At 43.5% G+C, this 10,926-nt stretch overlaps 1 long non-coding RNA gene across 2 annotated transcripts in view; it reads right to left on the bottom strand.

Moving 5' to 3' along the window:
- LOC147998771 (uncharacterized) overlaps positions 1-10,926 on the bottom strand; it is a 47,206-nt gene that overhangs the window by 32,441 nt on the left and 3,839 nt on the right. Inside the window, exons 2-5 of one of the 2 annotated variants that reach the window (XR_015643509.1) lie at positions 2,110-2,244; positions 1,533-1,619; positions 1,109-1,193; positions 581-782 (exon numbers count right to left, since the gene is read on the bottom strand). This is a non-coding gene — a long non-coding RNA (uncharacterized LOC147998771). The remainder of the gene's footprint in view (positions 1-580; positions 783-1,108; positions 1,194-1,532; positions 1,620-2,109; positions 2,245-10,926) is intronic. The other variant, XR_015643510.1, reaches the window with a different exon arrangement.

Below are 10,926 nucleotides of genomic sequence, written 5' to 3'. Positions count from 1 at the left end.
AAGAAAGGAAAGTAGAAAGAAAGAAGAGAGGGGGCAAGAGAGAGAGAGAGAGAGAGAGAGAGAGAGAGAGAGAGAGAGAGAAGGAAAGAAAGAAGGAAGGAAGGAAGGAAAGAAAGAAAGAAAGAAAGAAAGAAAGAAAGAAAGAAAGAAAGAAAGAAAGAAAGAGAGAGAGAGAGAGAGAAAGGGGCAAGGAGAGAACAAACATGTCAGGATGACATTAAAGCTGTTACTTCCTCTTCCTTTTTTTTCAAACGAAAGGGAAGACAACATAAGCATGTGTGACTTCTCTCACGATGGTGACACTGCCAAGATGAGGCTTGTTTTAAGGTGAAACAACTGTTCTGCGCTGGCGACTGTCCCAGGGCTTCATCTGGCTCGATGTGACTTTTCATCACCTCAGCTGTGAGCAGGAAGAAATTGAGTGGATCTTGCTGATGCGGATGCTAAGCAGCATGGGAACAAGGCTGAGACCATCTGATTTCACCTCTCTTAGCCTCAAGCTGTCAGAGCAAGCCCTGTTCTATCTTCCTCCCCTACGGGAAACTATACAAAAGATACCAAAATGGAAGAATCAACCTACCAGCCATTCAGTTGAACCTCCTCATGCGGACCACAGGATTCCTGCATTCTGACCATTGCTCAGCAAACCAAAGTGGGGAAAGAGAAGATATGTATCTTAGGTCGCTGTGATCCCACTGATGTTCTCTCTCTTTTCCCTCCATCCTTCTCATGTCCCCCACCCCATTCTTCCTTGGGTTTTTCCCTCCACTCACACCTCACATCTGGAAGTAGAAAATAGAGACAAGTTGTCATTCAGCAATGAGAACTGTGGTGGATGATCTAGATGCCTGACTCACTCCCCTGCTCTTCGGGTCCCTACGTAGATGTACCAAAACTGTCTTTCTACAAGCATCCATAGCTCTGGCCACCACATGGAAAGCCACATGAAAGTGACCAGGACATAACACCCCTTCAGTCAGTCCTGAAAATTGAGCAGGATTTGATACTCCTGACCTTCATGTAAACTATCTTGGAGACTCTTGATCTATGCAGATATAACAGATTCCCCAAAAGCAGTAGGTCCAGATTGTACTTCATGGTAACTTACTTGATAAAAACACCTGAAATCACTTCCCAGTAGCCACTTGTCTGCGAATCTTCATGTCTGGCCCAGAGTCTGTCTTGTAGCACTCCTACAGACATGGAGAGAGACAGAGAAATCAAGTTCTGTGGAAGTAGAGGGTAATGGCAGAGAAGATTCGGAAGTCAAAGGTTAAGAAGGCAGAAGAAAAATCCAGGGGACTAATTCCTCTTAACTCCAGAGGCAGCTCAGCCCTACAGGGTTAAGTCCATCCCTAAGCTCAAGAATATCTTATAGAAGCCATTCTTCCCTGAGGAAGGCATACAGGTTTCCAATCTCTGCCTCCCAGAAAGCTTCATTGGATCCACAAGATAAAACAAGGGAAAGGGGGGATGAAGGGAAGTTAAGGAGGTAAGACCTGTAGTCAGACCAAGCTATCCCCTCCATGTACCTGATACTTTGTTAAGCACTTAGCAAGAGTTGGCCCATGCATTCCTCACAATCCCGAGGGACACTACAGTCATGATCTTTATCAGCTCTGGCAAGAGAAAAAGTGTTGCGAAGAGGTCAGAAGTAGTTATTTGTATGAGTTGAGCATTAGATACAGGTTCAAATGCAGACGGCTGGTCCCCTAATGCCATAGCAAGCCGGTCCATGTGGCATTTGTTCAGGTCTGCCCTGCTTTTAACAGATGGGCTTTCATCTTTCCAGGACATATCAAACCGGAAAAAAAATACATAAATGAATAAGCTGTAGTCTCCAAAATCCTGTGCCTTTGGACCTCTCCGCTTACATGAATTCAGTCCCAAGTGAATTTCGGGCGTTTTAGTGAAGTCAGAATGAAGCCTGAGCAATGCTGAGACAAGGTGCCAATGCTCAGGGCAGAAACATAACAGAACTGAAATTACAGTTTAGTGCAGCACCCTGGAGAATACTCTGCATTATTCCCACTTTGCTTCCAGGGGAGAGCAAAGACCAGTTTGCTTAAGCACTAACTCCTCAGAGGCTTTCTGAACTTCCAAACTCACATTCCTGGATTGGCGCCCTTCAGGCTCATGTCATCCAAGGCGCTGCAGCAGGTGGCCAAAGCAGGTGATCTTCAGACAGTGATGGTTTATGAGTAGCGGTCCCATCAGCCATGGAGCAGAGCCCAGAACTCTAGACTAACAAAGCAAGTAGATATTAGACTGTCATTGCTTTCCATTGCCACAATAAACAAACACAAACACGTGACCCAAAGCACGCTGGGGAAGAAAGGGTTTACTTCATCTTAGAGGTCCATCACTGAGGAAAGTTAAGGCAAGAACTCAGGTAGGAATCATGAGGGAAGTAAGGCTTGTTGCCTCAGGCTTTCTCTGCTTTCTACTCAATACAGCCTAGGCCCACTAGCCTGGGACTGTGCCACTCATAATTAGCTGGACTGCCCATACCAATTGGAGACCAAAAATATGGACCACAGGTCAATCTGATGGAAGTAATTCTTCCCAGGTGGGTCAAGCTGATAACCAAGGTGAGTCACCACACAGAGGTGATCCTGCTGGAGAGATCCTGCTGGAGGGTCCCAGGGTTCCAAGCTACTCAGAGCCCTAGTATTTTCTCAGACGCCCACCATCAGCTCACTATGTTCCCTCAGGGTCTGCTCACCTCATCCCAGGGAATTCTTTTCTAAGGCTACATTAGGAAGCCTCATTCAGACCCAGCACGAATTCTCTCAGTCTACCCGAGGCATGAGTTCCTTCTGTTTCCTATAGGGCCCATGTTTATAAAAATAACAATTCACAATTCAGACACATGCCTGCAAGTGGACTGAGGATCTGCAGAGGGAACATGGGTTAATATTTCAGAATTTTCCCATCACCCTCCCACAAAATCACGAGACCTCAGCACTAGGAGCTATTCATCTAGCATTCAGGAGAAATGTGAACTTTTTAGGATAAAGGTCCTAATTTTTCTTTTCCTTTAGATTCCAAAGGTCTGGATGAATTTTCTTTTTCTTAAACATATTTTTTTTTATCCCCAGAGATCCAAGAAGTCAAAATGGAGCCTGAACCAGACAAAGTCTCTGATTAAAAGGTACCCCCCAGAGGAGGAGCAGAAAAGAATCTTTTTAAGAAAATAAAAATAGAAAAAGCAATACCAAAGGCATGGGCTTTTTTGCCTCTAAGAATAGCAGCCGCCGGCTCCCTGTACGATGAGCCCATCTTCCGAGGCTCATTGTGGAGGGAGCTAGAATCCATTTTCTGTTTCAATTGACGTTAATTTCATCCCAGCATATTTCAGGCCTCTCATCATAGGATGATTCATTGCTGCGTGTAAGCGAGTACAATCAGCTCAAATATTTGTAGTCTCCCTGCAATTGCTGTAAGAAAACAGGGGACTGCGTGCTACACATCACTCCTCTCCCTCCCAGCCAGACCCAACTCAGGACTAAGGTGTTGAGCTTAAGAGACACACATGGCTGCTGCTTCTGCTCTGCTGGGTGAGATTCACACAGAACGTCCATCCCGAGAGACCACCGGCTGCTGCCAAGGGAGTCCTTCTGCAAAGCGGGGGGTGCCCCTGAGAGTCTAGCCAGCAATGCTTGCAAGGAATGAAATGTTGGCAGAACTTGCCCTCTCACACCTCCCAACCCTGTACCAAAAACAAACAAACAAACCTCTCACTCAGGACATTCATTTTCCCAGTGGTTATCTTAGCATCCAAGAACTGCATGGAAGCAGGTGCCTTTAGCGTCACAGCAATAGTACTAGGGAGGGAACTAGGAAATAGGAATTGCACAAGACTGTGTGCAAAGTCGCCTAAGCAAGAGAAGGATCCTCTGTCTCGTGGGGGCACACTTGCTGCTGCTCTTATTCCATGGAGTTTATTTTGAAATGGTTTTTCCCCTCATCATCAAGTGTATTCATTTTACAGAATGTTTGGAATATGTAACAGCAGCTCTATGACCCCAATCCTTGACGACAGTCACCACCAAGACCAGCTTCAATGGATGTCCAACCTACAGTCACAAAGACCTGGCATTTAAATTTCTTGTGTAGTGTTCAGCGGTCAACCGTCATCTCAAATATCTTCAATACTTACTGTATTTTTACTTCGCACCATGCTCTGACTGTTCTAATTACTATTAATAATTTAGCATCACCTTGTTTATGCAAAATCATCTGTTGATTCAGAAGATGTTTATTAAGTACCTCCTGCATATAATGCCAAGGTCCTATGAAAGTTTCATGGATACCTCATTGGATAAGAGCATTGGGTGCACAAATGTGAGAACCAAGTTTGCATTCCGGCACTCCTGTAAATGTTTGGTATGGCCACACATGCATATAACTCCAGTAGGGCACTAGAATAGAAGGATCTCTGGGACTTATTGGAAACCAGCATAAGCTCCTGGGTCAGTGATAGATCTGCCTCAGAAGAATAAGGTGGAATATAACAAAGCCAGACACTTGACATCCTCTTTTGGTCTCTACATGTGTTTGCACATAAGCACATGGCATGAAAACACACACATCTCATCAAAAGGTGGGTGCTTTTTTTTCCCCCATCAACACAAATGAATGCACTGATCAAGAGAGATTAAACTCCTTGCCCACTTGGAGAAAAACTCATCTGACCCCCATATAAAGGATAGGTCAGTCCAAGGAAGAAAGGGTACACGTGATTCTATGACATCAGTGGTAGTGTGTTCTTCATATCCACGTGTACAAAATGCTTTCATAGACACGTGAGGGAAGAGTTTGAGGTGTAGGCTGGTGTTATTTACGCAGAGAGATGAGATGGCTTAGAGAACACACCTGTAATTACAGACACTCTTACAACCTAGCAGCAGGAAATAGGGAAACCCCAGAGCTACGGCCCAGGGAATGTGCTAGCTGCAGCTCCGACCTTGCCCTTTCCTGGATTTTCTGTCACTTTTTTTTTTTTACAGCCAAGGAATGGCAGGGAATCTCTTCCCCTTGAAGACCAAGGAAATCTGCTTTTGAAACCAAGAAAGAGCGATTTCCTCCAAGCAGTGGGTAGAAAATGTAAAATAAAGAGAGGAATTATCTCAGTTACACGTGAGACACTGGAAATGCACAGGACAAACCTCCACTGCCTCTAAATCTTATTTCTCCTCAAGAAAGAGAAATATGATAACCTTCCTTTCCCTAGACCAAAGGCATCTGATACGGATGTCCCACGTTTACATCAATATACCCCACAGGATATTTGAAAGTTCTGATTTCATCTTTAATTTTCCCCCCATCAAGGTGAGTGTCTGATGATACCACTACAAGAAGAGAAGTTTCAGTTCTAAAGCCAAGAGCTGTAACCCCATACATATTTACCCACCTTCCATGGGTTCTGAAAAAGGGGAATGGTTAAAACTGTGATCAGCCTCCTGGCATTTAACACCGCTGGTCTTTCTTTTTGTTAAGCAGTTCCAAAGATAAAGCCTCAAGTTGCAATGACTTAGAACACAATGGTGTTTAACACAGGCTCAACTAACTTTCTCCTCTCATGCTGTCTTGTTTTGGCTGAACCCACAGCCACCGCTACGCTGTATCATTTTTCTTAGAAACACTAATAATGACTGGAAGAAGTATTCAAATTTCATATCTTTGAAGAGACTGGAGAACTACTGGGAAATTCTTTCCTACAAACTGGGTTTGCCTGTTACTGACCTTGATCAAATGGGACTATGAATCCAATGCACGCTCCTTACTAAGTCCAAGGTTACATTCTAAAAGTTAAGTCTGGGCACATACGTAACAGATGGTTCACATCTCCCAAAGGCAGCTGAGTTAAGAGCAGATGTAATGGACCATCTTATGCCCATATCCAACATCCCACCTCAAAGACATACTGAGATGTCACCCTGCATTTCCATATTTGGACTTTCTCCATAGTTATTGCTAACCGGAAGGATAGATGCAGCCTCAAAGTTGTTGTCTGTGAAGTCAACATCCAACCACTGAAGGGTGTCCTTGGCTTTACTCTTCAGTGTGACAATTCTGGGCTATGTTTTGTACAGTTCACTAAAAGACCTTCAGCAGGACTCGGATCTGATACTTGGTGATTCCAAAATACATTCTGCCATTCCTGTCCTTCCTCCCTTCCTTCCTTCCTCCCTTGGATGACTTCTCTGTGCCCCATCTGTTGCCTGGGATCATCGTCCAAACAAACTGCGCATGTCCTGGTTATCCCATAAGTTCTGCTTTCAAAGAAACTCACATTAGATACCACCTTCCTGGTTATCCCATAAGTTCTGCTTTCAAAGAAACTCACATTAGATACCACCTTATTTCCCTTTCTAATGTCCCTCAAAATCTCTTTGTTTTCAGGTAAACCTGGCACTCCTCTAATTACTACCCAAGGCTCTTAAGAACTCAATCCTTTTTCTTTCTTAGTTGAAAACAGTTTGTGTGTGTGTGTGTGTGTGTGTGTGTGTGTGTGTGTGTGTGTGTGTGTGGTGTGTATACACTCCCAACTACCCTAATACATATCCCTTCTTTTTCTCTCTTATTAGAAAAGAAGCAGGCATCTAAAAATAAATAATAAACAAGCAAACAAACCAGAATAGGACAAAACAAACAGAAAAAAATGAGCCAAAGAAAGAGCACAAGAAATACATACAGAGTCAGAGACACACACATTCATACACAGAGAAATCCCAAGAGCACAAAATAAGAAAATGTAATGTATAAACATCTGTAAAGTAGAAAAATGACCAAACAAAATATTATGAGGGGAAAAAACAACTCCAAAATACCACTGGGTTTATTTTGTGCTAGACATCTACTGTCAAGCATGGGGCACACCCTGAAGTGTGGTGGATATACCAGATGAGACTCTATTTCTTTGCAGGTGGCTGTCAATTGGCTAGAGCTTCTGGGTTAGGGATGTCCGCTTCCCCTCTCTGTGCTGAGATCCCATCTGTCTTAGACCTGTCCTGGCCCTGTGCATGCTGCCACAGTCTCTCTGAGTTCATTTGTGTATCAGTCCTGTTGTGTCTAAAAGGTCTTGTTTCTTCAGTGTCTTCCATCCCCACTGACTCTTACAATTATTTCTTCTCCTCTTCCTCAGAGATCCTTGAGCCTCGAGGGAAGGGATTTGATGGGGACATTCCATTTAGAAATGAGTGATCCAAAGTCCCTCACTCTCTACCTCGTCCAGGTACAAGTCTCTGTGTTTATTCCCATACTGCAGGAAGAAGCTTCTCTAATGATGGCCAACCAAGACACTGATCTATGGCCTATCTAGTCTCAGGCTCCAGTCAGATAGTAGTTAGTAACTCCAACTCTTATGTCATTATTGCATTAATTTGTCATGCAGGAAGGTCATTAGAGATTGAGGTTGTAGCTGGGAAAACCCAGCTCTTGATTCTTATTCCTCAGTTAAACTCCAAGTGCTAACCATACCTGAAGCTAAAGCTGACCACTCACTGAAGACCTTTCTTTTCTGCCTCTTTATTTCCTTTTGCCTGTTATTTTCCTGCTTGTGCCTTCAGATTCTGAAGATATCACTAACACCTTGCAAACTAGGAACAACCTGACTCCATCTACTTTATGAGGACCCACAACTACACTATGCTGCCTTTTGAATGTTGCTATGGTTGGTGTACAGCCTTACTTCCACTGTGAAATGCATACTCTCTGAGGCCAGGATCAAGTCTTAATTTGTCAATAAGTCCAGAACTTTACACATATATGCATTTTAAAGAGCCACATGGCCTCTTCTGTTCTAAGCTGCTTTCGGGGTCCCCTAAGTGTCATGAATACCTTTATCATTTAAGGGGGAGTTAGTTTTTAAAAGAACGTGAAGTGGCTCATTTAAACATCGATAGATGTAGCCACCCTGCAAAATCTCCTCTCCTGAAGGGAGTTGAAAATGTTGCTACAAAGACATACACTGGGAAGCAAAGGTACCCAGTTGAGAAGATGGGACAAACTTGGAAGGATACACCGAATAGAGACAGAAATGATGCAGCTCAGTGAGGAATAGGAAATGCACAGAACAAGGCCTGGAAACTAGGGTTCCAAATTCCTGGCAAACGTTCTTTCCACTAATTCATGCTACAGCTCACAAAACTCGAAAGGCAAGTGAGAGCCAGACTAGCTTTTTAGCAGGACAAAATGCAATATTCTTAGAAAAGTAAGTCAGGAACAGGGAAGCAGTGCATTGGGAAAAATAATTGTTCTATGCACCCCAACTCAAGCAGAATGTAGCAAATCTCCCCAGAGTAATCAGGTAGCTATTTATACAACAAAGCTTAGGAAAGGAAAGAGGACAGAGGCAGGAGTAATGGTGTTGATGGATAGAATTTGGGAGTGTGTACAGTGTATTCTAAATATTTTCTCTTGCTTTCGTACCTCTATGTGTGCAAGGCAAATCTTTCCCTCTACTATGTGCCTTGTATTAAATATATGTTAATGGGCTGGGTAAGACTGGAAAGGCTTTGTCAGATTCACTTCCCTTCCTCTAGTGTTGACTGATTAGCTCATCTGTCCCTTCCCCCATACTAGAACTGAATTCTGTTTGCAAGGAGAGCAAGACAAAGGGTGAATGGGTGGCCAACCAGGTAGAGAGATGGAGGTGAGGTGAGCAGTATGGCTCCCTTCTTGGCTTCCTGCTCTTGACTTCTCTGTGATTTTTCTCTTCAAAACCACTATCTTCCAAAGGACTTAGGAATTGCCTAAGGAAGGACAAGTTTGATTTCTTTCCCTAGCCAGTAGAATGTCTACACAATCCAGAAATCTCCAGACTTCTGGAGACTCTGTTTCTCTGGCACAGCAACACTTTTTTTTGTCTCCATATCACGCAGCTAAACCATCCTGAGGAGTTTCTGAAATGCCAGAAAGCTGTCACACAGATAGGCATTCTACAAAAGAATGGATTTAAGATCCTAGAGTAGGTGGTCCTCCCTAGTCCATGCTGAGCTCCACAGCTCTTGAGGCCATTGACTCATCCCTGTTTTAGGCAGTTTCCCCATAAGAGATGCCTCCCTTCTCCCTCTCATCCCAGTCTTTTGCATAATGTGCTCTCCCCAACCCATTTCCATCCTGTTTATTTCAGGAACTCCAGCAGTCACTATTAGCCTGACCTACATTTTTTTTCATGTCCTAGGTGTTCACCAATTATCATTAACCCAGTATGGTTTTAAACAGCCTTAGAAGTAATTATAGCAGGGAACTGGTTTTGCATCTTTCCAATCAACAGGAAGAAATAATAAGAGTTTCAATCATGAGCTAAGAAATCTGCTTCTTAAGCAAAAATTCAGGGAAGGGGGAAAAGGCTACTTGGGAGAAAAAGTAGCAAAAATTTCTTGATCCCTTCTTATGCATTAGATATTTTCATTTGTATTATCCCTCAGTCCTCCTAAAATTTTGGGGAAAAGGTGTCACAATTGCCAAGTTTACAGTTGGGAAACCTGGGGCTTAGAGAAGTTGGGAGTATTCTGAAGTTAAAAGCATCAGTAGATGGGCCGTAAGATGGTATGGCTCTGTTGAATGACACTGAAAAATTGAGTTTGATCCTGGGGACCCACATAATAGAAAGAGAACCAACTGATGAGAAGTTGTCTTCTGATTTCTACTCACAGGCTGGGGCACATATATGCCCACCTACATGTACCACAAACACGTGTGTGCGCATGCAGTAAATAAGCAAATAACTGGTAAATTGAAAGCAGTTTGGAGCCATGCCAGCAAACTTGTGGACAGTGTGACGAGGGCTTCTGAACAGTCTTATCATTACTGTTTTCTCTGCCGAACAGAACCCTAACACTTAAACAAATGCAGCCAGTACCATCCTTGACCTTGGCCTTAGCCCTGCCTTATCTCCTGTGAATATAGGTGTCTAATATTCAAGCCACACCTAGTCAATAGAGGTCCTTTCCAGAACTTTCCATATTATAACTGGACAACAGTGTCAGATCCTAGCTTATATTTCTGAGATAAAGTCCTACAGCAATAGAAAGCTATTGACAATGGAAGAGAAAGTTGAGAAGGGAACAGAGGGGGATGGGAGTGCCTGATCTCTGTGCGAGTACTTCCCCAACACCCAGGGGTGTCTCTTCTGTCCCTGGGACTCAATTGTTCAGTGCTTCCTGGTCTACCATGAGCTAGGACATACTCCCTCTGGTTGTCTGAGATACTAGATTAGCAGCCAAAACAGGGTCCAAACAAATACCAAAGTCCTGTGTACATGCTTTCTAGTCCTCATTTGGGGACTGAATGAGTAAGATCAGACTGAACAAAAATGCCCCTTTATTATTTAGCACAAGGCTAACTCACTTATAAATCTTACCATTCCTGAGATCCAGTTAAAAGAAATCTATGATTTATTTCACTCAGCTCAGTCCCTCATTTAATGAGCCAAGGAATAGAGGGATGTAGCTCCTTCATGGCCACTCATAGTCCATCCGTCAGCCTCTGTCTCAGCTGCCATATCTCCAGAATGAGACAGCTGCATGAACCAGGGTTTCAGTCCCTCATCATGGGAGCTGGAGTTTACATAACACATATTAAAAATGGATTCCCTTTGTTATCCTTTATCTGTGAATTATGGATTTGATGTGCCAGCCATATTTTCCCAATGCATATTAAAATGCATAACCACTCAAGTAAAACATGTTTGACTGTATGCCACCCAAATCCACTAGGGTTCCACACACACTCAGGAAAATAATGGAATTGCCGATCTCTAAGAGGCTGACAGCCATGTCAGGGAAGGGCACAATAGGAGACCAGCTCATTCTAAACTTGTTCAACAAGTGCTCTGGAGCTTTCGCTCCAGACAGGCCACTCTGGGAAATCATAACATCCTTGTAGCTCCATCTGACAGTCAGTGAGCTTTCATGA

This window comes from Rattus norvegicus, chromosome 19, assembly GCF_021556685.1.
Source record: "Rattus norvegicus strain SHRSP/BbbUtx chromosome 19, alternate assembly SHRSP_T2T, whole genome shotgun sequence".
Lineage (NCBI taxonomy): Eukaryota > Metazoa > Chordata > Mammalia > Rodentia > Muridae > Rattus > Rattus norvegicus.
Note: the sequence above shows the minus strand (reverse complement) of the source record. Positions and strands in the feature narration are given on the sequence as shown.